General features: G+C 42.7%; 1 long non-coding RNA gene across 3 annotated transcripts in view; it reads right to left on the bottom strand.

The window, feature by feature from the left end:
- Positions 1 to 10,546, bottom strand: part of LOC118927395 (uncharacterized) — a 53,673-nt gene extending 43,127 nt beyond the window's left edge. The window contains exons 1-3 of one of the 3 annotated variants that reach the window (XR_008996611.1): positions 10,368 to 10,546; positions 10,194 to 10,224; positions 6,863 to 6,961 (exon numbers count right to left, since the gene is read on the bottom strand). This is a non-coding gene — a long non-coding RNA (uncharacterized LOC118927395). The other 2 variants (XR_008996610.1, XR_008996609.1) reach the window with 2 other exon arrangements.
- Positions 10,547 to 25,552: the final 15,006 nt, after the last annotated feature.

The raw sequence follows: 25,552 nt of genomic DNA, 5'->3' as shown, positions 1-25,552 counted from the left end.
TGTAGATGCACTCATCCCACCAGCTCCTGGACTTTCCATGGGAATGAGGAAGGAGATATCTAAGCTGGCCTGTGCATACAGTAAAACAACAAATTTGACTGGATCTATACTGTTGGAACTCAACCAAGAATTAGGAGAAGTGCAAATTGTAGTGCTCCAAAATCTTACAACTACAGACTATTTACTGTTAAAAGAACATAAGGGATGTGAACATTCCCCAGGAATGGGTTGTTTTAATTTGTCTGATTTCTCTCAGACTGTTCAAGTTCAGTTGGACAATATCCACCATATCATAGATAAGTTTTCACAAATGCCTAAGGTGCCTAACTGGTTTTCTTGGTTTCACTGGAGATGGCTGGTAATTACAGATATGCTTTGGTTATGTAACTATACTCCTATTATGTTAATGTGTGTGCGCAATTTAAGTAGTAGCTTAAAACCTATACATGCTGAAGTTACCCTACAAGAAGATATATCAAAGAAATAATCAATCTTCCCATGTTTTCTTCCGCCTGCTACTTCTATAGCTTTTCTTCTTCCTTCCTAATTACAACCCTTAAATAGAATTCGTGCCTCATACCAAATTTACTGAGTATCATAATTCTTCCAAGTGGTAAAGATACCTCAAGACAAATGCTGGGCATAGAAGCCACAGGGCATAAATATGCAAAGAAATAAAAAGCTAACCATTTCAAACAATAAGGCTTCTCTCTCACTTACCAACTTCACATTTCCCTGTATGGCCCCGGAAGATGACTGGTTAGCCAGAGACGGGTAAGATTCCTCAAGGGAGGAACAACCTAAGACAGGCACAGTCGCAGGGGGGTCATCAGGTGAGAAATTGGGGATCAACAGAGGTGAGGCTTAGAACCTCACCCCCCCTGTTCTGAGAGAAATCTTCTGCATACGTGGATGTTTTATTGCCCTGGTCTAGCTTGGATTAACACATAGTCTACAGGCACACACCTGATCATCTACATTTGCTCTCTTACAACACTAAACTATGTTTTCTACCTTTATCTTGTATCTACCTACCACTTCAGCATTTTATTAAAAATAATAATAATAAAGAGAGAAATGTGGTATCCACATATAAATCAAGTATAAAAACCAAAGGAGTATTCATATTTGAACTGACTGTTTAGAGTTCATAATGCATGAGCCAAACCGAAAGTTTCTGTGATGACTGCCCTTGTACTGTTCACTATGTAACTTATTCATTTTGTAAGAATTTGTTCTCCATGTAAGAACTTGTTTGTTATGCCTCAGAAGATCGGAAACTGATGAAAATTAGGCTTGGGGTGGATTAATGGTTGTGCATTGAGCATTGACTCCCCTATACAGAATTTTATTGTCGTTAACAACCATTTGATCAATAAATATGAGAGATACCCTCACAAAAAAAAAAAAAAAAAAAAGTACACATTTCCAATGGTAAAATAAATAAGTAACCGGATGTAATGTATAGCATAAGGAATATAGTCAAAATATTGTAACAGCTTGGTAGGGTGATAGCTGGAACCTAGAATTATGTATATAAATGTTGAATCACTGTGTTGTACACCTGAAACTAATGTAATGTAATACTGTGCGTCAACTACCCTTCAATAAAAAATAATTATCTAAAAAAAAAAAAAAAAAAATAGAAGTAACCTTGTTGGTCTCTAGCATCAAGGCAAGGAGCTGCTGTGAACTTTCTGAACATGAAAAATGGATATAAGTAGACAACCAAGGAAAGGAATCAGAGAAGAGGAAGGAATGATGTCAGGGAAAATTAGACTGGTCCAAAGACAATTCCGAAAGCCCAGTTTGTTAACTCATAGGGAATGTCTCTGGCAGCAGATCATGTAACCCAATTTGGAGAAATAATTCAACTGCAGACCAACAGTGCAAGAGGGTGAACTCAGCATCATAGCCGAGCGCACTTCCTCATTGCACAGTGTGCTTCCCCTGGGGTGAGCTCAGTTTAGGATGAAGAGTTTGGTCCCTTCCACAGAGATGTTGAACAGCTGCACTTCATTTTCAGTTCTTGTCAGGGAAGTTGGATGCAAGGAGCTGGGGCAGGAATGCAAAGATGTGACATTGAGCGAGGCCACACTCACCAGGGGGCCACGGAAATGAGGTAGATACAGAGGCATCCATGATTTCTAGGCTGAAATGTAAACTAGGACATCCTCAATGTTGTGAAATGAACTGCTCTGCATACATACTTCCTCTGCTCCCACTTGGCACTGGTTAAGGTGCCTCTTGGGTGCGTTGGCTGGCCGCGTGGGTCTGAGCCCAGAGCTGGGAGACTGCGACCTCCCGTTCTGCTGAGTGTACATGAGAAATGCCCGCCCACCTCTCAGCTTCAGTGGCCCCAAGAGCAAAGTGGATCCTCCAAATAGCCTTCCAGCTTTAGATAGACAGGATATGTGACCACAGACAAACAAATAAATAAATAACTGATTACTGTTGTGGTTTTAAGAGGCCCAAAAACCAACACCCTCTCCCCTAATTCAGAACCAACTGCACAATTGAAATTAGAGCCATTACAATCATATTTAAACAAGAGAATCCAGTGTCAGCTTCATTAGATGAAAGTGTGGTTGGAGAACATAGTTTAAGTATGTGACATCGTGGACTTCCTAACACTGTACCTAAAATTAGCACTTGGAACACCCAGTCAGGGGCAGCTGTGCATAACTGCGTGTTTCCCCCAAACCCCACCAGACAGGCCCATTTTTTTAACCACATGGCAGAAAACAGACCAGAACATAAGAACTGATTGTTCATCAAAATACTAACTTAATTCCTAGGAGTACTTATATTATTCTTCCAACTAAAAAAACAGTTAAATAATTTTCAACGTGTTAACCTACAATGAAACAGCATAATAAATGGATGGACCAGGGGGAGAATTCTTAGAATTCTTGTCTTTGAAATTACACCAATGTTGAATCAGCTTATTTCCCTGACCTTACACTTCTGCTGCTGATTTAAATCATTTGCAATCTTCATAAAACAAACGAGAGGCTTATTATTTTCTGGTAGGCTGTATGCTGGCAAAAGTCATTGTTCTAGCAGTTACAAGATCAGGATTCTAGTACCACCTTGGCTTTTTTTTTTAGTTGGGTGACCTTGGGCATATCACATCCCCTTTCTGACCCTCTTCCTTCATCTGTAAAAATCAGGGATGATAACACCTGTAGACAGCTGAAAGGTCTGAACATTCCTTCCTTTCTCTATTCAGCTGTGAGGACTTTCTGTTTTGCATGATTTAAGTTTATTTCGTGCTTTTTGATTGAGAACTCTTAAAAGCAAACAACTCCTCTCTTTCAGTAAAGCAGGAAAATGCATGGATGCTTAGAGAGGTAGAATGCTAGTGAAATGCTGGCTGTTCACTTGGCCTTCTTTTGAGCCTAAATTGATTTGATTAGAGGAGAAGATAAGAGCCCCTCTTACCCCCAGGTCTAGAGAAGAGATATTTATGCTAAATAGGCAGCTGGAAGAAGTTTAAACATTCTTCCAGCTTTAGAATTTCCCCAAAAGATTGAAAAGGCTAAATTGAATCAAAATGTGTCATCATCAGACATTCAAGAGGAATAGTTTCCATCATGTAATTACTAGGAGAGCATGGCTTCTCTGCCTTATTAAGGAAATATGTACTGTGAGGATTTGGAAACAGGTAAAAAGGAACCAGTAGATGGGTCTACCTTTATATAACAAAGCTGGCATTTGGCTTCTCTAATTTAAATAGGACTTTAATTTCAATTAGGCAGTTGGTTCTGATTTGTGGGAGAAGGAAGGGGTGTCATTTATTGGGATCCTTAAGACAACCACAATAGTCAGTTATTTATTTGTTTCATTATGGCCACATATCATGTCCAACTAAAACTTAAAGGAGATTTGGAGTGGACCAACTCACTTTATACTTGGAGTAACTGAAGCCCAGAGAGGGAAAGTCATTTACTTCAGGTCACTTAGCAAATTAGCTGGAGGTGGAAGGATCTCATCTCTGGAATAGAAAGAAGGAAGTACATCAAGGGTCACTTAAAAAACCCATTTATCAGATCAGAGTGTGGGTTGGCTGAGACTTAGCATTCCATGCCTGCAGATAGGAGCCAGCTATTAATTCTGGGCAGAGCATAGAGATTTTGAAGCTGTTAGAGATGAAATCCAGGCATCGATGAGAGCGTGGTGACAATGGGGATGAAGCTGGAGAAGAATGCCAAAGACACAACTCACGGGAAGCCAAAAATGTAAGAGCCAGAGAAGGAATGGGCAGAGCTGTCCAAGCGGAAGAACGCTGCAAAAAGGTGCGGAGAGAGACATGCGTTTCAGCGAGGACCAGTTAACATTATCCATTTCAGTGAAGAGGTCTAGTAAAATAGGAGCCAGAAAGATGGTCACTAGGCTTAGTAATATGAAAACTGGATTGATCTCAGCGGGAGCAACTCAGGGAAGGGGATGGAGGGTGAAGACTGATTAAAATGAATTGGCAGTTGACTATACGTAAGAAGAGGTCGTGAATATAGACAGGGCCAAGTTTAACAGAGCCTGATAAATGTATGTGATCAGAAACATGGAAATAAAGAAAAAAAGAGAGGGATAAAGGAAAACCAGAAGAATGTATGTCCCAGGATGCAAAGAAAATGTCATGCAGGGCACAGCAGAAAGATGAAGAGGCTAAGGTTTTTATGGAACTCTTTTAGGTAAATTGATAGTTATATATTATTCAAAGATACACATCCATGAATTAAATTACAACCCTGAAGAGACAACAAAGAGAAAGGTCTCTTCTCCCTCTAGGCAAATTCTTTGCATCTTTGGCACATTTTCTATTCAGTCTAAACATTTATGGAGACAGCTTTACTTGGAGTTGCACTATCCCCTTCAAGGGATGTTAGCAACATGACAAAGAACCAGAGAGAGAGAGAGAGAGAGAGAGAATGAACGCAGGATGCTTGCTAAGGTGGGTGGGAGAGCAGGGGTCAGGGCTTCAGAGCACTACGTTTTCCAAAGAGATGTTTTGATAACATCTTACCTTTGACAGGAGCACATTAATCATAATCCATATGAATGTCTTCCAGTGGTCAATCAGAATGATTCATTTGCTGTTAGTTTTCTCTTTCTCTGTGTTGATATCATGGTATTGTCAGCGATGGCCACCAGGAAGGGAAAGGTTGAAAAGCCCTTCTCCATTCGACTGCCATCCACCTACCTGTGACCTGCACCCGGTGTGAGATGGTCCTTCCCTCCATCTCTGCCCCTCCCTCTTCCTGCAGCAATCCACACTAACTCCACTCTCCCCACACCGGCGCCCATATTACTCAAACACACCAAACTGGTTCTGACGCAAGATATCAGTCCAGGTTTTCCCTTGGCCTGGAAGGGTATTTTCAAGGTTCTTCTCCATTAGTTCTCTGATCAAAAGACATCCTCCTGAAGAGGCCTCTCCTGGCCACTCTCTTTAAAATAAATCCCCGACCCCATATCATTCTCCAGACCTTTGTCTTGTTATATTCTCCTTCATTACTGTTACTTTGAACCTTTTATTTATTTATAGGTTCCATCTCTCCCACTAGACAGGGGAAATTTTTTACTTTTTCAGTGCTGTATCCCCTAATATCTGGAAGAGTATCTGGCACAAAAAATAAATATTTGGTGAATGGGTGACATCATTAATTAGTTCAACTCAGTAATCTATTGTCCCAGGAGGGCATAGGTGCCCCTCATCTCTGCTTCTATGCATCCCAGATGTATATTTCATATGATTATGTACTGTATTAAAATGAGATGTTCTCATGTCTGGCTTGCCCACTTATTGGTAAGCTCCTGAACCATGACTGATTTATCTTGGCCTCTCTAGGGTCCCACATGGCATTATGGTTCCCTGGACTGAAAGGGAAGGATTTTACACACTAAGTGCCAGTAACCAGCAGCCAGAAAAGACCAGTGGGCCAAAAGGTGGACTCTCAGGATTTAGCAATGACTTGCCTAGAAAAAGGAGAGATGGTGCTACCATAAGTTACATTTTAAGAAAATCAAACAGCAAACTATATTAAGGATCTATCCAGAGTGACTTGCCTGGCCAGAAGGCAACATTTGAACTGAGGGTCAGCCAACCTCTATTCTGGTCATGGCCTTTGTATGAGTCTGAGCAGGTCCCTACCCTCTCTGGGCCTAGGCTCATCTGTACAGTGAGAAGATTAGGCCAAGGGACGTTTAAAAGTGCTTCTAACCCTGATGTTCCATGATTCTACATACCTAGGACAGTGAACAGTGTGATGGAGTAAGAAAAATATGTAGAATACATAACCCTGCTTTCAATAAAGGCAGCCATGCCGGGTTTGGAGTCACTCACATTCCCAGACTCTGCAATGTACAAACTTTGTGAATTCAGAAAAATTCATTAGTCAGTCCAAACCTCTGCAAAAATGGAAATTTCTAGTAATTCCTAGCTCCATGCTCAGTAAGTGGTAGCTTGTTTTGCACTCCTTCATAAATCCCATGACTAGCCTTTTAAGTCGAGCTGAATTGAGAACTAGAAGATTCTTTTGTAAACAGCACGCTACCCGTCTGGATATCTCAAGTTCTGCTGCAGCTTCGTGGGACCCCAACACGGGGGGAAGGAGCCTACAAGGGGAACAAGCCTAAAGTTTTCCAGGTCTCCTCTAGGGACTCTGAGCAGACTCCATTTATGTTACCCAGGAAGTTTTTCAAGCCATTTCTTTTGCTGGGATCCATGATAAACATTCTTCGAGATGATTTACTACCTGTCACGACACTCTGGAGCTCCCTTTCCAGAGGAATTCCTACAGAATGAAGTCAGTCACTGGCTAACCGTGGCTCCCATTTTTTTCACCCCTTTTGGTCTTACTGTTAAGATGCTGAGCAACTGTGTCTGTCTCCATCATCAGCTGTGGGAGCAGAGCGTTCCGATGGTCTAAGGCAGAGCCTGGAGTCCAGGTCCCAGGAGCTGAAACACGAAGCAGGAGCTGAGGTCCACTGCAGGAAACCCCAAGTTAGTAGCTCCAGTAACCATTAAGCAGAGTTAATGAGAAGTTCTTAGATACTTTCCACAGGGTTTGTAACGGATAATACGTGAATATATGTCCTCCATTAGACATCCTTCATTTATCAAGTGCCCCCAAGATGCCAGGAATGTTTCTTCTTGCTGTGCTTCCAAAATATTGGAGACCCTTTAAAGAATTCGGCTAAGCACACTGTACAGTGCATCTAACTCCTTACTTGACAGAGTGACAATAGCTCCCTCTCCCCACGCAGGTGGGAGCCCAAGGCAGGGACCTTCAGGTAAACATCCTGCACTCCTCTCTTCCAAGGGACCCTAAAAGTCTCAGGGAAACTCAGTGTACGCACAGGCCTATGCTCACCATCATGTTCTCATGTTGCTGAATTCTGAATAAATTTGATAAATCGCTTTATCTCTCATCTCATATAGTAATGCTTGATGCATGATGGATGCACAGGTAGGGGTTGAACAGACTGAAATGAAGACTCATCGCCAACCTAACTTAGGAAACTGCTCCTATTTCTGTCTCTAGTAGATAATAATTTCCCTATGGCTTCTTATTAAAATAATATTTCAGAAACATCAACAGAGGAACTCAGTTTCATTCAACTAATCAATCTTCCATTGAGTCATTCAACAGACCTTTACAGAGCCCCTAGGAGAAACAAAGTGGTATTCCCTATAAATTCCAGCCTCAGCCTTCTGAACAAGTTACCTAACCTCTCTAAGTCTCAGTTCTTTAAATCATAAAATGGTGATAATAACAGCACCTTGTCTCCTAGACTTATTAAGAGGACTACATGTCAATACATGTGAAGTATTACTTGACACTGGGTAGGATCCCAACAGGAGTTACTTATTATTGCTGGGAGTAGATGTAGTAGTATAGGAATCGTGGTGGCACCGTAGCAATGATAACACTAGTAGGACAATAGTAATAGTGTGATAGTAACAGTAGTAGTGGGCTGCTAGTAGCAGTACTAGTAATGGTGGTGGTGGTGGTGATAGTATTTTAGTAACAACAATATAATAGTACAGTGGGACCAGCACTATGAAAGATACAGTTGTATGGTAGCAATGGAAGTAGTTGTATCAAGTAAAAAAGTAAGGGGTCCAAGTATGGTCGTAACAGTAGTAGTATTAGCCAGGCCCCAGGCCCTTGCCCTCAGGGAGTTCCTACGCCCCCCAGATTCCCTGGGTGTTCAAGAGGAAAGGGGCCTCAGAGATCATCTAGTTCAAGGCTCACGTTATCTAGGTGAGAAAACCAAGGTCAAGAAAAGAGAAGCGGCCCATACAAGATCACTTAAAAGCTAACTCTGGGCTTTGGGCTCAAATTCTAGTCCTCTTACTCTCCCTCCAGCACTCTTTCCGCTGGACCATGGGGACATTTGTAATTCATTTAGAAGTCTCCTCTTGCCATCTGCTTACTCACACACACCCGGTTCCACTTTCCTCCAACCATATGAGAAAGCTAAAGCCCCCCAAGGACATCATGCTTTCTGCCACTTTTGAGTTTTTATACGCATGCGGTTCCCTCTACCTTACAGACGTTTTACCTCATTGCCCATCTCCATAACTCTTGTTTTCTTGCCAATGGGTGTCAGCCCTGGACAAGTTTACTATGGATTCAATGTGACCAAAAAATGACAGTAGAACGTTGTGGGGTGAAAGGGTTATACCCAACTTCATTTCCACGGTGGCAGGTCAATCACTAGAATCCCATCCACTCAGAGTGAATCTGCATGCAGCAAGCCGGTCTTTGCCTTTGGGCCTCTCTACCCATGCAGCCGTCTCAGTCTCTGTCCTCAGAGTTGCCACTCCTCCAGCTTCTGCTCTGCTCTCCTGCAGCCTTGCTGCCATGCCACCATGTCACCCAGAGCACTGGGCAGACCTCTTTATATAGAGTCAATAACAACGTATTGCCCACATGTGTGTAGTGAGCCAGCTAACCAGGGTCAGGTGAGAATCCTGGCCATAGGAACCTTCACTTTATCCACACTATTCATCCTTTAAGACTCAAGTTCTCCTTAAAATGTTTCCTAAATCTATCCTCTGTCCTGGTCCCAGGCTACATGAGGGCAACCCTCTTCTTTTCTTCTATAATTCCTTACAACATAGTTTATCCTAGCATTTATTACAGAGTCAAAATCTATTATTTAGGCATAGGTATTATTCTCAGTATTTTACAAATATCATTCATTTAATCCTCAAAAGAACTCTTCAAGGTCCTTAAAACTGATTTGTCTTATCTGTCTTCCAGGCCGTTTGTTCCAGAAATAATTATCAGGCACCCACGATGGTCATGCATTCAGCACCTATTTGTAAACTAGATAACTTTGCTCCTGCCTTCAAGAATCTTAGTAGTGGGCACGGCAGGCAAAGAAACAGCTGATGACAATGTACTAAGTCTTATAATAAGCAGTGTAACTGTTATTACCTACAGTATTATCACCTGGAAAGGGCACCAACCCACCTTGGGAGTGGGTGTCACAGAAGTCTTCCTGGGGGACATGGCATCTACGTTTAGATTTGAAGAATGATTTAGTTAGATGCAGAAAAGGTAGGAAAGTGTTCTAGGGTGAAGAGACATACATGATCAAAAATCAGAAGGAGAAGAACGTAGGCAGGACCAGTTAGGGGAGTGGGATGGGCAAAGGGGGTGCTGAGGGAGAAGAGCTGGGGGAATGGCCTTGAGAGGCAGTGCTGTGCAGGCTGCTCTGCAGTCAGCTAGCGTCACAGCCCGTGAGCGCCGGGGGAGGGATTCGATCTGATTTACTACTGTGTTCTTCAAACCTAGCGCACTATCTAACACAGGTGAGGATGTAATGAGAATTTGTCAAATGATTGCTTGAATGAACAACAAAGAACAGAATGCTTTGGAGAAACTCCCTTTCATTTTTTTTGTTTAAGGTTTCTGTTATTCAGAGAAAACTTCATCTCCAAATACTACAGTACCTCTTCAGGGCTGACTGTGTCCAGAACAGTCTACAGGGCTTTTTTCTAAGAAGTTCCCCAAAGATGTTCAGCAACATGGAGCCAGACTAGGGACATGTGTTTAGCATTTTATAGATGGTAGGAAAAAAGGCAGATTCCAGAGAAGCATCACGCTGAGCCCAAGTGATAAGAGAAACGACTGGAGAAGGAACGACATTAAAAGGAACTTTTTGAAAATACTCACAAGGACATAAATCATCCTGTAGCCATGCTGTCTTGATTAGAAGCCCAAAATAGAAAAAAAAAATTAGTTTCTTCTGTGCTAATGTTTCATCATAACTGGCAGCTCAAAATCCCTGGGGGCCTGGAGTTTGTGGCTCTGAGTTGGAAGCTGGGGGGACTGATGTCAGAGTATTACCTTACAGCCAGTTCTCAGGCAAAACCACAGCATGGAGTGTGGGTTCCGGAACCCTTGTGGAGACCTCTCATTCCAGCGCAGGGTTTCAAGGAGGAGACTGGGCTCCCTGGGGGGTGGCCAACAAAAGAGACAGTTAAAGGATAAAGTCATACCAGGCAGAGGGCCAAACCCCAAGTAGCCCCGGGAGTCACTGGCCGAGGACCAGGCTGTCAGGGGTCAATTTATGCAGCACCCTCTGTGCCTATGACTGACTCAGTCAACTGAGCCCACAGTTTCCCTGCCCAGCACTCGGCAGCATGGTGAGCAGAAAGAGAAGAGGCTTTAGTGATAGGAAGGTGTAGACCCAAATGTTGCTCCTACCATTATGTCTTGCCTAACCAAGATAAATGGCCAAATTCTTGTGTGGAAAGAAAGGGAGAGAGATGGAGGGAGGGAAGGAGAGAGGTAAAAGTGAAGGAACAGGGAGAGAGAAATGTCAACATAAGGGTCTGTTAGAATTGCCTTGTTACTCAGTTAAGAGGTCCCAAAGTTTATGCAATTGTGTATAATTAGCCCTACTGTTATCCCCAAAAGACTTAATAAATAGTTAACATTTGGGGAACTGCTCACCTTGCTGAGGGCAAGGAGGTGTATCTGCTCCTGTTGACGCACACGCTTACCTGGAAATGTCTTTGATGACCATGCCCCACACTGCTTGCCAAAGCCTTTAACAATTCTTGGTCTGACTTTGAAAAATCATAATCCTGGTGATCTTGAAGATAGGTTTGGGGTCATTAAATGAAAATCTCAGTTCTGTCCATTACCACTTGTGTGGTTCTAGAAGTTGTATTTAATCTCTGAGGCCCAATTTCCTTAGCCATAAATGAAAATAATATTTATACCATATAAAGGTTAAATAGTAGATGACATCACATACATGAAATTGGCCAGCACAAGAGGTGCTCATTAACTTCATTCACTCATTAATTCAACAACTGTGTATGCAGCAGCTCCAAAGTTCAAGGAGGTCCTCTAGGGATGGCTCTGCAGTCATGAACTCAACAACATCCCTGCCCTCATGGAGCCTTTACTATAGTAATGGGGCAGGGACTTCTCTCAGCCAGAACAAGTGCTATGAAGAAAAAAGAAGTAGAGCCATAGGATGAACAGTGATAAGTGTCATGGTGCCAGGAATAAGCCCTGGGTTCTTTTGCCCTTTGCCCACACAGATCTCTTTTTTGAATCCCAAACTCTCCCACCCTCTGACCACAGGCCTTCAGGAAGGCTGAATAAGAGGTGTAGTCTGTTGAACTGAGTCATCTGACATCCTCTGAATTAAGCTGTGGTCACCAATAGAAGAGTCCGTGGTCAACAGGATGGACAGTTTGGATGTTGCTTCGGAGACCCTTGGAGGCTCTCAGCTATGCTGTCCCCAGGCCTGTCACCGTTGACACTAGAGAGGCAGTTCTTGGGGAATGAGACTCCTCCCAAAGAAGCAGTCCTCAATAATGCCGTCTTTGTTGTTTCAGACCATTAGCGACCTTGTTCTGAGCTGGGTCCAAGTTGAGGGGAAAGAAAGGAATGACCAGCTGTGAAAAGATCAATTTGTTTCCAATCGCTCTTTCTCGCAGTCAGAGAGGCTGGCTCCCCGCATTGGCTGGGCCTGTCAGGGACAGAAGCCAAGTAGGGCACAGACTGAAGGAACATCCCCTGTTCCCACTGAAGCTGGAGCATTAACTTTCTGAGCAGAGTCTGTGGCAGAAGCCTTCCCACAGCTTTACTGCTTTGCAGAGACACAGGTTGGGGCAGCCGAGAGGGACGCCTCGAGTCTATTCAAAACTGTAACTATTGAAATCCTCCCCTTGCACATATTTGAAAATATCCAGTGTTCGCTGGATGTAGGAGAGCCAGCACTCCCATTTACAGAGCTAAGAGTGTACATTGGTGTGACCTCTTCAGAGACCCCTTTGGCAGTATCTGTGGAAATTGAAAACTTTGTTGCAGCTCACTTCTAGGAACTTACGCTTCAAATAAATTCTCAGAAATGCACCAAAATGAATGCAGGAGAATGTTTACTACAGCATTGTTTGCACTAACCACATCTGTAATCTAGTGAATATTATGTCGTAGCATTAAGAGAGTAAGGCACATGTAGATTTATGTGGAAAGAGATCCAGAAGAAAAAGGAGTAAAGCAATATGCAATCTTGTATGGATGGTAAAATCCATTGTTATATGTAAAGTTAAGCCTTCCATCAATACGTATGTCCTGTTCTACCTCTGCTTATACTTCTGTCTAGTCCCACCGTAATGCCAAGATTTGATAATACTCACATGGCTAAAGGACTTCTGTGAGGCCCACAGGGCCCTGTGGATGGGCAAGATGCTAGGAATGTGTGGATACTGTAGATGGATGTAAAAGTAAGAGGTCTTGCGAGTCTCTCTTAACTGTAGTCTGTAGATCTGTTCTCCTGCGTCACGGTGATGTGGAATCAATAGCCAGATGAGCAGTTGCTTATATGGCTTATGATTTTTCCTGAGCGCCCTTTGAATGGTCAACTAAGACCATACTCTTAGTATTTCAGTCTCTTCATAATGGATGACCCATTTCTTTCTTTCAGAAAATAGCACAGAGAACAAATGTGAAGGAATCTAAAAGAACAGTTCACATTTGCACAAATAAGAATTTACTCCCTTCTAGTTCTGAAACATCCCAAAATTTTCCAATGGCAAATGTTACCAAATTCACAATGAGCACAAAATGTTGAACAAAAAATGAGTAATTCTGCCCAGCCTGACACGAATTAGCTGTAGAATTTTGATGCAGCTTCCTGCTCTCACTGGGCTTCAGCTCTCCCTGTGGTCCACGAGATACAGACTATATGTATCTGGACCAGGTCAGGGATGGCAAATACAGACCATCTGTGTCCTTTCTCCCCCTGCTTTCTCCAACAGGCATAACTAGTCAATCACAGCATTCTTTCCTACAGATCCCAGGTGATTCTTCTGAATTCTTCTTGAATACAGTACTCTAAGCAGTCACTAACAATCTAGGTTAATATAAAAGATAACACTAAATTGCCTTCTCCAGACTAGATGACCTCTGAAGTTTATTCCAGATTGAACATTCTTTTTTCATAATTCAAGGACTGAATCCCAGTTTATTCATGAAGTCAACCTCAATTGCAGAAACACAAGTTTGTTTTTCCCAATTCTGAGTTATAGAATCTGGTCCATGTAAGTCAATATGAACACAACTTCTGGCTGCTTTGCCTTCTTATCTCATTGTTATTATCTGTACACCCATGCTGCCCCTCTGGGGAAACGTAGTTTAATTATTTAATTTAGTGGTATTTCCTACAGGAATTTTCAAACTGCAGTGCACTATACCCCAGAGGTACTCAAATATTTTCCAGGGGATCCAGTTGTCTGATAGTTTTAAGGGGACTTTCAGATTCTCAACTTCCATTTGCAATCTTTCCCAAGGATCTGAGGTTAAGGAGTCTCCTCTTCATAAATATGTTTCTCCCACTTCACGAAAGGAAGCCATACCTCTCACTCATCTTGAGTTGCTTAGGGTATAAAACTTTCTGGGGGATCGAACAAAGGCACAATTCAAACATTCTGTTGTAACTGTTGGGAAAGTGAGTGACTGATGATCTAGTAACAAATCATTTTACAAGTCAGGTGATTTCCCGTGCTTTGGTTGCAACAAAAATGAAGGGGAATCTAATTAAAATGTCACTTGAGAGATCATTAAAAATGCTTTTTGATGATTCTGCTTATATGATTTTGGGCATACGACCTGCTAGGAGGTTGTAATGCTGAAAAGTCCTTCTTTTCTCATCTGTTTCTTTCTGTGAATAGGTTTCTTAGAGCTTACCACCACAAAATGAAAACTAGGAATAGAATTTTTATAATATTCCATGCTAGCAGAAACATGATGTCACTGAAAAAAATTCCATCTCATTCAGAGAAGCATCTCCAGTAAAATTTATATTTCATGTCATAAATATTTATTAAAATTTTAATAAATGTATAGGGGACTGATTAACTGAGGACTTCCAAAAGCTGTTAGGATCCTTTAATCCAGAAGAAATTCCTTTGTATTAGAACCTTATACTTAACAGAACATAAAGAAATTTTGGTATCAATTTATTCACAAGTTTTGTTTCCAAGGAATATGATAACATGGTCAATTAAAGATTTTAAAGTATAAACATATACTACATCAGGATAAAGTCCTGTGGAGAAAATGGAATGGGAGAACACACTTAAGGAGACAAAGGAACTACATTAAGGTCTCAACTGTTAAGGAAGATCTTATTCTTATATTTCTTAATGAGTAAATGGTAGTATCAAATCACTCTGGAATTTAGATTTTATTAAATCAATTTAAAAGACTGATAAGACAATTTTACTTTTAAAGGACTATATTTTCAATGTACTTGAAGTGATATCCTTTGCAACTATTTAAATGTACAATAAAAACATTTGTCAACTTAAAGGTTACATAGTTTTCCAAGATTATTTTAAAAGGTACAAAAGCAAATTCTTGAAGACTACTGTATTTTACTAAGTGAATTCCTTCAATAATTATAATAAACAAGATCAAATGATAGATGTTCCAGAGCATCTGATTTGCCGATGAAGGAGGTGAGGATGACACATTTTCTAATTTTAAATGTTACCTGTCAAGTTGGGCTGAGATTGGGCTAAATCTGGGCATCCTTGTCAACCCTGGTCCAGTGTTCCTACTCCTGGAGCCGTGCTACCCTTTGCACCTGGGTGCCCTAACTTGCATTAGGAAATTGAAAGATTTTTAAACCTTGGGTCTTTACTGAGAGGTTGAAAAAAACTCCCATGAATTACAGAATATAATGCTGGCACCTTGGAATCAATGCCTTATCTGATAAACACAAGCAAGGCAATACATGTTTGTATCATCTCTCAGGATGTCCTTTCTATCTTTGGTCAGTTCCAGATTCTCTCTTTTCCAGGCAGATTGCTGATCTGGGTTGAAGCAAAGTAAGGAGGCAATAGAGGATTAAAAAGCATGTCGTCTGCCTACTGTTGCTTCAGTTTTAGGCGGTTTTATTTATCCATTGACTTATTCAGTAAGCCTTTCCTAAACACACACCCTGTGCCAAGTTCTAGGCTGGGATCTGGGACTTCAAAGGCTAGGAAGACACAGGTTCTGCCCTTGAAGAGTTCAAAATTTACTAAGGGGAAGACAAACTCATGAACAAATAATTAAGATACTCTGTAGTAAGCATTGTATTAGAGGAATCATCGCAGCGCTAGGTATCCGAGAAGGTGGAGAGATCAGTTCTGCAAGGAGTGTGGTATTTGAGCAGATCCTAATTAAGTGAGAAGGAAGGGAAGGTCCAGCAGAAGCATATATAAATGTGACATCTGAAGACTAGGAAGCATCTTGTGAATGAAGCAAAAGGCTTCAGCATTGAGGAGGTGGGCAGGCAATAAATCTCAAGGTGCCAATTGAGGGTGGGTCACAAAGGTCCTGGAAAGCCTTTTGAGGCAATAAGAAGTGTGACTAGATCAGAATTGAGAATGACAATTCTAGGTCATCATGGGTTAAAATATGTGAAAAATGCCCAGGAGGGCACTGGATACAAACAGACTCTCCAGGAAACCTTAATTGACCACTCAACTCTCTTTTCCTCTCAAAAATCTAGGGTTTGCAATCCATGAAAACTGTGCACCCAGTAAACATTTTATACTGAGAAGAAGAGGAAAGGGATCAAGAAGAAGGTAAAAACTGTTCATTTGCTTTATCAGTATTTATCAGGGGCCTACTCCCTAATGTGTGCGTCTAGGTTTTTTTTTCTCTCTGCAGCAAATTTGTCCAGTCTGATCCCCACTTTACTAATGTGGCCGCTGAGTTAAGATGGGGTGGGTAACTTGCCCGAGGTCACACTGCACGAAGAAAATGCAGGCAGTCTGGCTGGCATGCACATAACCACAGTGAGTGGTATTGTGAGCACCAGTTTACTGGTCTGGCTCATGAGAATAAAAGCACACCAAGCCAGTGAGCAGGGCACCTCTGGAGATGACTGTGGTCCAGCCTGGGCTCCATTTCAAGCTGGGGGTTGTACACATATGTGCTCACAGGGCAGGTCTGGAGATGAAGGGAATGTGGACGCTGTGTCCTGCTGAGGCCAGGCTCACAGACGAGCCCCTTGGCTCTATTGCCTCTCTTCCTGCCATGTCCAAATGGCGAACATCCTCTCTTTCCCCTAGTCCCGCTTCAGCGAAATGCCTCACCATCCACAGGCCCCCCACCCAAGCTTTTGCTTCTATCAGCTGCATTCATCACATCTGGTCAGTCACCAGACCTGAGGAGCTGGTCTTTAATATCCCTAAAACCTGACTTTCCTCTATCCCACAGCTCTCACCCTGGTCCAAACCACCATCACCTGTAGCTTAAATGAGTCTGACAGCCCCTCACTGGTCTCCCAGAATCCCCTTGATCTTCTTCTGAACTCCACTCCACACTGCAGCCAGGATATTTCTACAACATGAATCTCCCTCGGACCTGCCTTGTTGACTCCCTGGAATGGCCTCCCATCACCTACCTATAGAAGAAGAGTTGAGAATCTTTCAAGCAGTTCCCAGGGCCTGCGTGAGAACCAGGCCAACATGTCCTGCACACCCTCTGTCTGCCCAACACTCCCTCCTCTAACATTTCTGGAATGCCTAGGGTGTTCTGTGCTGTTTCTCATCTCCACATGCTGGTAGGGGCAGATCCCTCTCCCTCTCCCCGACTCCCTCTCTTTCTCCCGTCCACTCTGTAACTCTAAATTGTATTGAAGATTCTGTTCAGGTATAACCCTGTCTATCAGGCCTGCTCCCCACTCCCACCCACCTAGATCCCCAGCTTGCTCTATCATGGCATTTTGCACTTTGGGTTACAGTTGTCATCTTACCTGTCTTCCCTCTGGGCTACAGGCCTCTTCAGGGCAAGCCCCCTAGTTCATCTGAATTCCGCACTGCCCAGAACAATGCTAAACACATGGCAAGTGATTAGTAAATATGCATTAAATAAATGAACAGATATCCTCTTTATTATCTTCACCTTGCCATGGACACTATATGTTCTCATAATAGATGCTACATGTACGTGCTTATGAACAGGGTGATTGCAAAAGTTAAATGAACTTGAACATTGTCATTAATTCTTATGGTCACCCCAGCCACCTTCTCTCAGGGATGGTAAAGATGGCTTCACTGTCTCCATCTCCATCTCCATGAGACTATATTTGCTTAGCCGGGGAGCTAACTCACCCAGCTAATTGGAAACAGGGGCTAATAAACACTCTCTCTGCAATTTTAAAAGTCTGAACAGGCCTTTGACCATAGATGAGAACATGATGGCTTTTTCACACCTGCCTTTCCAAAACTGAAAGGAATCCACTCCAAGTTCTGCAAAAGAAGAGCTTTTGTAACATTTGAGGAGAAACTTTCCAGCATAGCAGGCCCCAGGCTACTGAATGGAAACCATTTCTTCACTTAGCCTCCCTCCCCTCAACCCATACATGCACGCACACACACAGAGACACAGATGTTTGAAGACTTCCCAAAAACAGCGTTTGGCCCAAGGAAGGGCTGGGTTTCATAAGCTGTCTCATCAAGGGAAAGACACACTGGGCATGTTAAAGGTCAAGAAAGAAGATGAAAGGGGCAGAACACAGGGTGGTCCAAGGCTCTTCCCGCGTTGTGACATACAGCTGTTCGGGAGTAGATGTTTTGAGAATCTGATCCTAAAATATATCATGACGTCACTGAACAGTCTGCCTAATATGATAAAGCACAGAACAATACATGTCCAGTGGTAAATTCCTATGGCAGAAGCCCAAGACATTTACCCCTCTGACTCCTTGGTTATGCCATTGTGGAGCTTTCCTAGTATATATATATTTTTTTTTAACATAAAATGAGCCTTAGATGGATATTGAATTAATTGGTAGGGAAAAGAAGAATTCCAAATATTTCAAAAAAACCTGTTTTGTTCCTACCGTGTTCAGAAACTGTTATACCATGCTGGCAGAGCTAGATAAAGACTTAGCTTTTGAAATCCTCCAAGAGCTTAACATTTGGAACTGCCATTTGCTCATTTTTAATATGGAGTTAGTAACATCTGCCCACAGTCACTTTGGGAAGATTCCATGAAATAAAATGTGTAAAACAATTACCCCAGTCCCTGGCACATGCAGGCTCGTAATAAATGTTACTCACCTTATCCTTATAATCTCCTGGGAGAGACACATGTGGAAGCAATTATTTAGAATGCTGGCAAAGTGGGTAATCAAGGAATAAGGATACAAGTGAGACACAGGCATTTCTGAGCGGAATATCAAGGAATGATTTATGGAGCAGGTGGTATTTGGGTGAATCATTGGAACACGAAATGGCATTTTAGATAAAATGAGAAGGCTGTTTTCCCAGAAGTTGGTGTAACTGAAGCACATCATTTGAGTGTGGAAAGAAACACTTTCTGGCTCAGCTAGTTACTATTGTGTCATTTGTTAACATTATCAAATCTTTTCCATGTGGCTCTGCTTCCTATCCAAAAATAGATTACAAACGAGAAACGGAGATTGTAGTTCCCAGCGCATCCTCATAATTTGTCTCTTCCAAGAATGCTGATGGCAAGAGGATGCTAAATCTCTTTACAGTGACTATAGGGTGTCTCAGTCTTCTTCTCTGGAGACTGGAAACAGCCATCAGTTCCCTGGGGATGGAGGGAGGAAGGACATCATTTTATTGGGGAGTCCATGGGAAAACAGGGAGTGGGATTCAGGTGGGTAGAGAATCGTGCCCTCTTTGGCACCCATTACTGCTGCGAGAGACTAGACTATGTAGCAGACATATTGCAAGTGCACATGACTAGAGGCAGTTCCCAGCCAAATGACATGCACCTGGGTGTGCTAGTGGTGTCCAGATCACTACGGACAAGTGGCAGGTTCTCACCAGGGCCAGCCATGGGCAGCTCCATTGTGTGCCATGAAATTCCCTATTCTTCCCAATAGGATGTTGTCATTTGGTGGGGTCAGGAAAGCTGAGTAAACTCACACCCCTTAGGTGAGCACCCAGCACTCATCCGAGCCAGTCCAGCTGTATCTCTTCCTCGGATCCTGTGCCCATCCCTCCTGAACTACTCATCGCTCCTGAATGTTCTTTCATGCCTCCTTGCCTTTGCACATGCTGTGACTACTACCAGAACATCCTTCACCAACTGCTTTGCTTTGAGGATCTTTCAAAATTGGGTGTAGCCGTAAATCAGCTAATCCTCCCTCCAGCCTGGGCTAGATGATCTCATCTAGCACATATCTGCCTGAATCTCAGGACTCATTCTGCTGGATTGTAACAGTCCTGTTCCTCATATTTTTCATACTTGACTATAAGCTCCTCAAGAACAGGGACTGGATGTCTAGGTCCTTGCTGCCTAGTATGCTCAAATGAGTGTTTGTGGGATAAATGAATCAACAAATTAATTACAGTATGGCAGATTCACATGGAACAAAGAGGGCCCACTGATCCTTCTTCCCAAAGACTTCTATTTTCATCCTACAAATTGGTTGACCATGTCCAGCCCCCAGGGGAGTATTGCTGACCACCTTGTCCCTAGCCCATCACTGTCACCAGGAAGGAGGTCTATATGTAGAAAGAATTAGTCAATTGAATGGTAAGATGAGGGGCATGGCCAGATCTGTTACCTAGCAAAGTTTCCCCCATATCCCTGACCAGTTCTTCCAAATTCAAGGACAAGTTTGGAGATTCCCACTGTGGCAGAGACTGTCTGGTTATTCATAAAAGTCACTTCCTCACCTTCCTAAGACACTTAAACTTTATTTCTCAGTGTTCTTTGAAGTTAAGCATGGCCATGCGAGTGGGTTGTAGCCAATGGGACGTCACTATGAGGTCTGTTCCATGCTCCCAGCCATGCAGTTCTCCTTGCTCTTTCCTCTTCGGCTGGCTCCCTGCTGGAAAGCACAGACCCCCTGGAAGCCAAAAAGGTAGAGCCATAAGATGGAAAGGTTCTATCCCCCAGTATAGATACCCTCTATCTGCACAAATGTCACCCTTGTGTCCATGACACTATTCATCAGGTAACTATAAGAGCAAGGGTTTCGAGAGGCTGGGTCACAATGAGGGCAGGCAACACCAGAAGCTTGAGATGGAAAGTGACAGCAGCATGACCAGGTGAGAGCCGCAAAGTACTAGGTCCTGACTTCACCCCTTTTATCTGTTTGCTAAAAAGCAATGCCAAGAGGAGTCCTAGATCCTTCCAACACCCCTCAGTGGCTGGGAGGTCTTGGATGAGCCATGTTTCTGGACTAGTAAGAGGCATCTAGCTTCATGATTAAGACCCAGACCTCTGAGAAAAAGAGACATGGGTTGGAATTCTGGCTTTGTCATTTAGTAGCCATTGCCTTCTAGTTTATCTATTTTATCAGCTCTCACGTGGAGATGCTAATCTACACATTATCTGTTTTAGAATTACATGAAATAATACCTGTTAGACACATCCCATAGTACTCAGAATATTGTGACTGCTCAGTAATTGGTGCCCATTCTTACTCTTTCCTGTGAAATACAAACTCATCGAAGATTGTATCCATCCCTGCCCTCAAAAGAGGGCCCTCATTGTGACCCAGCCTCTCAAAACCCTTGCCCTTATAGTTATCTGATGAATAGTGTCATGGGCACAAGGGTGACAGATGTGCAGATAGAGGGTATATATACTGGGGGACAGAATCTTTCCATCTTATGGCTCTACCGTTTTGGCTTCCACACTATCCTTTAGGCTCTTTCTCTCTCTCGGTTTTCTTCTTCTTGATAGAAGTGCAAATGATCCCCTCTCCTTGCCTATCTTGGGATGAGCTTGGGTTCTGGAAGGTGAAAGTCAGCCTAGAGAGCGCCACTCACTGTGGGCCTCTCAGAGCCAGAGCTGCTGCCTGTGTAATCGGATCTGGCCACAGAGAATGTGACTAAGTGAAACCCCAGCTGCTGTGAGGTTTCCCTGTGTTCCCAGGAGGAGCCCGAGCAGGATATGAGGCGGCGGCGGCGGCGAGGTGAGGGGTCTGCACGGAAATGGTGAGATCCCCATGTGTGATGTGCTTCACCACAGGCCTGTGTGGGTCTCCCCAGCATGACCTCATCCTGGAGCTCACCCGAGCTCCCATGCACACACACCGCTCCCCCCACGCAGGCAGGGGACCTGGGTGTGCATGTGTGCAAGCATGTATGTGTGCATGTGTGTATGTGATGGAGGCTTTCTCCATCCCCACAGTGTTGATGTATCTGTGCTGGATAATTCTTTGTTGGGGACGGGGCTGTGGCCTCAACTCGGTAGTTTCTAGTAGCACTCCCCCCACCAAATCATGACAACCAGGTGTCTCCAGTCATTTCCAAAAGCTCCTGGGGAGGCAAAGTCACCCCCCTGGTGAGAACTACCAGCATAAACTAAAAAGTGAAACAAGTCACACTTTAATGAAAACCAATCCTTTTATTAAAGGCAGGGGAAAGAATGCAGGGAAGCAATTAAATACAGTTTAGTCTCCAGCTCCTTGTCTACTTTTAGAAATGATGTAAAGCTGAGGAGCTGGCTTTGTTTGATAGTTCAAATGATATTTGCTCATTGTATTTCCTCATAAAGAGGAAAATCTAGAAATAATAATAATTACCAACTATTTAGCACTTACTATGTCCCAAGCATGGTACTAAGTGCTTTATCTCACTGACTCCTGACTGAGCCCTGACTGAAGGCGCTCTCATCCCCATTTCATAGATGAAGACACCGAGTCTCTGGGTGGTAAGCAGTCTTGCCTAGGAATGTGCAGCACGTGTAATGAGACCTTCTACATCCAGCATCAGCCTAGACAGAAGGTGGGTGGATTGGAGGAGAAGAATCAGATTTTCCGTGCCCTTACTTAAATGAGACTAACTAACCCACATTTCTAAATCAACGTGAGATAGTACATAATTAACCCCTAGATTGTTAGCACATGTTAAAGGCATATAAAGTAAATAGTATGCTGAAAATAAAGGGTATGTTTTAATGCCTGCATTTCTAATACTCTGTCCCTGAATGGGGTGGCAGTATACCCTGAGGCGGCTCAGAGACAACTTGGAGTTGGAAGTTTGTAGTTGGCATTGCACGGTTCTGGGTTCTCATTCGAGCTCTGACACTTACCGTCTGTGTGGCTTTGGGCTAAACACAACTGGAGCCTCCTCCAACTCCTCAGCAACATGGAAATTAAAATACTCACTTCTCAGGCTGGTTAGATAAGCACATTCCAGCGCTCATTCGCCTTGGAAACTCTTCAACACGCAGCAAGGGGCAGCACTACATAGTGGTCATAAGTAGGGACACTGGGGGCCAGATAGGCTGGACTTGACTCCTGGCTCTGCCACTTACCAGTTGTACCACCTTAGACAAGTTATTTAATGTGAGTTCCTGAACTGTTTCCTTAACTGTAAAGTGGAAATAATAGTAATAAAAATACCGCTCTCATCAGTTATGAGGATTGAGTGAGTTACCACCTATAAAGCTCTTAAAACAGTCCCTAGCCCAAAATAAACATTCTGTCAATATGTTTTAAATAAATGAAATAAAAATTCACATCCCCATTGTGCAAATTTCAGAGAAAGCCAATGTCTTTAATAAAGAAAAGTGGCTTATGGGTTTTATTTTTCTATGAATAGCAAGGTATTTTTAAATGGCTCCATATTTTCTGCAAAAATAAGTTTTGTCTACAAAGAGCCATTAAAGTATAGATTATTTTTTAAAATACTACTAATTTGAAAAATAAAATACTCACCTGTCAGGACTGAACCAGGTAGTGGGAACTAACGTAAAGTTTCTCAGAACTGCTGGACTTTTCTTTCATCACACTCATTATCATTTGTGATTATGTGCTTCTTTGTGTGTTTATGTGTTTAGTGGGTATCTCATCCATGAATCTGAACCTTCTGTAACAGTGGGGACCACACTTCTATTCACTGCCTCTCTAGCACCTCTCATATTATTTGGCACATAGCACACGCTCATTTAAAAGATGCTGAGCAAGTGAAAAGCCGGGAAGAGAAAGACAAATACCAAATGATTTCACTCATCTGTGGAGTATAAGAACAAAGAAAAAAATGGAAGGAACAAAACAGCAGCAGAATCACAGAACCCAAGAATGGACTAACAGTTACCAAAGGGAAAGGGACTGGGGAGGGTGGGTGGGAAGGGAGGAAAAAGAGGATTAAGGGGCATTATGATTAGCACACATAACATGGTGGTGGGGGGCACAGAGAAGACAAGTAGTGACTCTACAGCATCTTACTATGCTGCTGGACAGTGACTGCAATGGGGTTTGTGGTGGGGACTTGGTCATAGGGGGAATATAGTAACCACAATGTTGCTCATGTGAAACCTGAGCATAAGACTGTAAATCAATGATACCTTAATGAAAAAACAAAGATGCTGAGAAAATAGACAATGTTAGTGCTCTCTTTCTCCCTGCATTTTCTTCTAAGATAATGAGTTTCCTGACACTGGAAGTATTCAAACAGTGGAAGAAATAGATTCTTTATCCATCTGTGTCCTATCATAGCCTCTTACAGTGACTTTCACTACAGCACATGTCACATAGTTTGGCCATTATCTGTTTCTGCAACTGTCTTCCCCCATGGGGGCTATAAACTCCTTCAGAACTGGATGGATCACCTTTTAATCCCTGTGACATGACCCTATCACTCGCATCCAAGGTGTGATACATGTCGAGTCCAGTAAATGAAATTCATGAAACAAAGATATTGATGCCTTAGAGGGCATCTGTCAACCAAATTAGAACAGACAAAAATCACCTTGCTGATATCTCCCAACTCATCAATTCTAGGCTTCAGCAACTCTAACTGCTGCCAGCTCTGCTCACACAACATCCAGCAGTCAGGAACAAAAGAAGGGGGTTGTTCTTTTTATTGTTATAGATAAACAAACACCATCAATAATTCTGTATTGAATTAGATTGGCCCATTCTACAAGAACAAATTATGAGCCAGATTCTTCATATGCAGACTTGTGCTTCAAAGATTATTAGATTCAACCACTCATACAACAAGCATCTATAGAGTACATACTATGTGCCAGCCTCTGTCTAGGTGCTGGTTAAATCCTGCTGGGTCATCCTAGACCTAGAGAATGATCTTGACATTGGGCATTCTTCTCAGCCAAAGGAAACCAAATGTTCCTACTGTATTGTTTGTGTTAAATAGCAAAAAGGAGCTCAGAAGTCTTGGAGACAGACTCTGCCTCCTCCAGGCCCAGCATCTTTGGAGAAGGGAACATCTGATACACAAAGGATATAGTTAATGAAGCCATAGCTACTTCCTAGCCAGAGGGTAACCCCCAAAGCAGACTGCTTAGGCATTGGGAAGTTTGGTGTACCTGTAGGTCTCGTCTCTCCAACTCTCTTGCAACTTCTCTGAGAACAGGAAAAGCTATTACTACTTCACTTGTGACTGTTCTCCATAGGCAGGAAGAATGAAGTCAGCATTTTCTGTGGCCAGTGACAAGCTCGTAGGTTGATGTTTATAGTTCTGCAGTACGTACAGTACTCTATAATATTGGAGGGTAAGGAACATTTCATTTCTTTATTTCTCTTCGTTTCTCTCAATAATGATGCCATTCTGTTCTAAGTGTTCACCTAGATAACTGGTAACTGGTAATATTTTTTAAAATAAAAGTAACCAAGTAAGTTGTAAAATTCAATCTCAACTGTGTTGGGGAGTTGTTCCTCCTGCCCGCTGGGTTATTCAAGAGTCCAGGGGTCTTACATGGCCCATAACATCCGGGAACCAGTTACATGCCTCATTCTCCTCTGGCCACACCAGATATCCTCATTGTTCAAGCCTGCACAGCCAGAAGTGAGTGGTTCTTGCTCTTTCCACACTCAACTATGGTGCTGGGATCTTAACAAGGCCTAAGTTCATTAGTTGAGCTAATTTGTAAGTGCCATTTTTGTAGTTCACACATAGTTGAATACCAGCAATTTCATATAAATCACCTGTTAGAGTAACTGTGCCAACAAGATTGCAATTTGCTAAAGAGCCAAAGTACTTCTACTTCCTTTAAAAGTAACCATTTACTACTGATTTCCGCCCCATTAAACCAGGCTACCAGAAGATCTTTTGTTG

Source organism: Manis pentadactyla, chromosome 3 (assembly GCF_030020395.1).
Source record: "Manis pentadactyla isolate mManPen7 chromosome 3, mManPen7.hap1, whole genome shotgun sequence".
In the NCBI taxonomy this organism is placed as follows: Eukaryota; Metazoa; Chordata; class Mammalia; order Pholidota; family Manidae; genus Manis; species Manis pentadactyla.
Note: the sequence above shows the minus strand (reverse complement) of the source record. Positions and strands in the feature narration are given on the sequence as shown.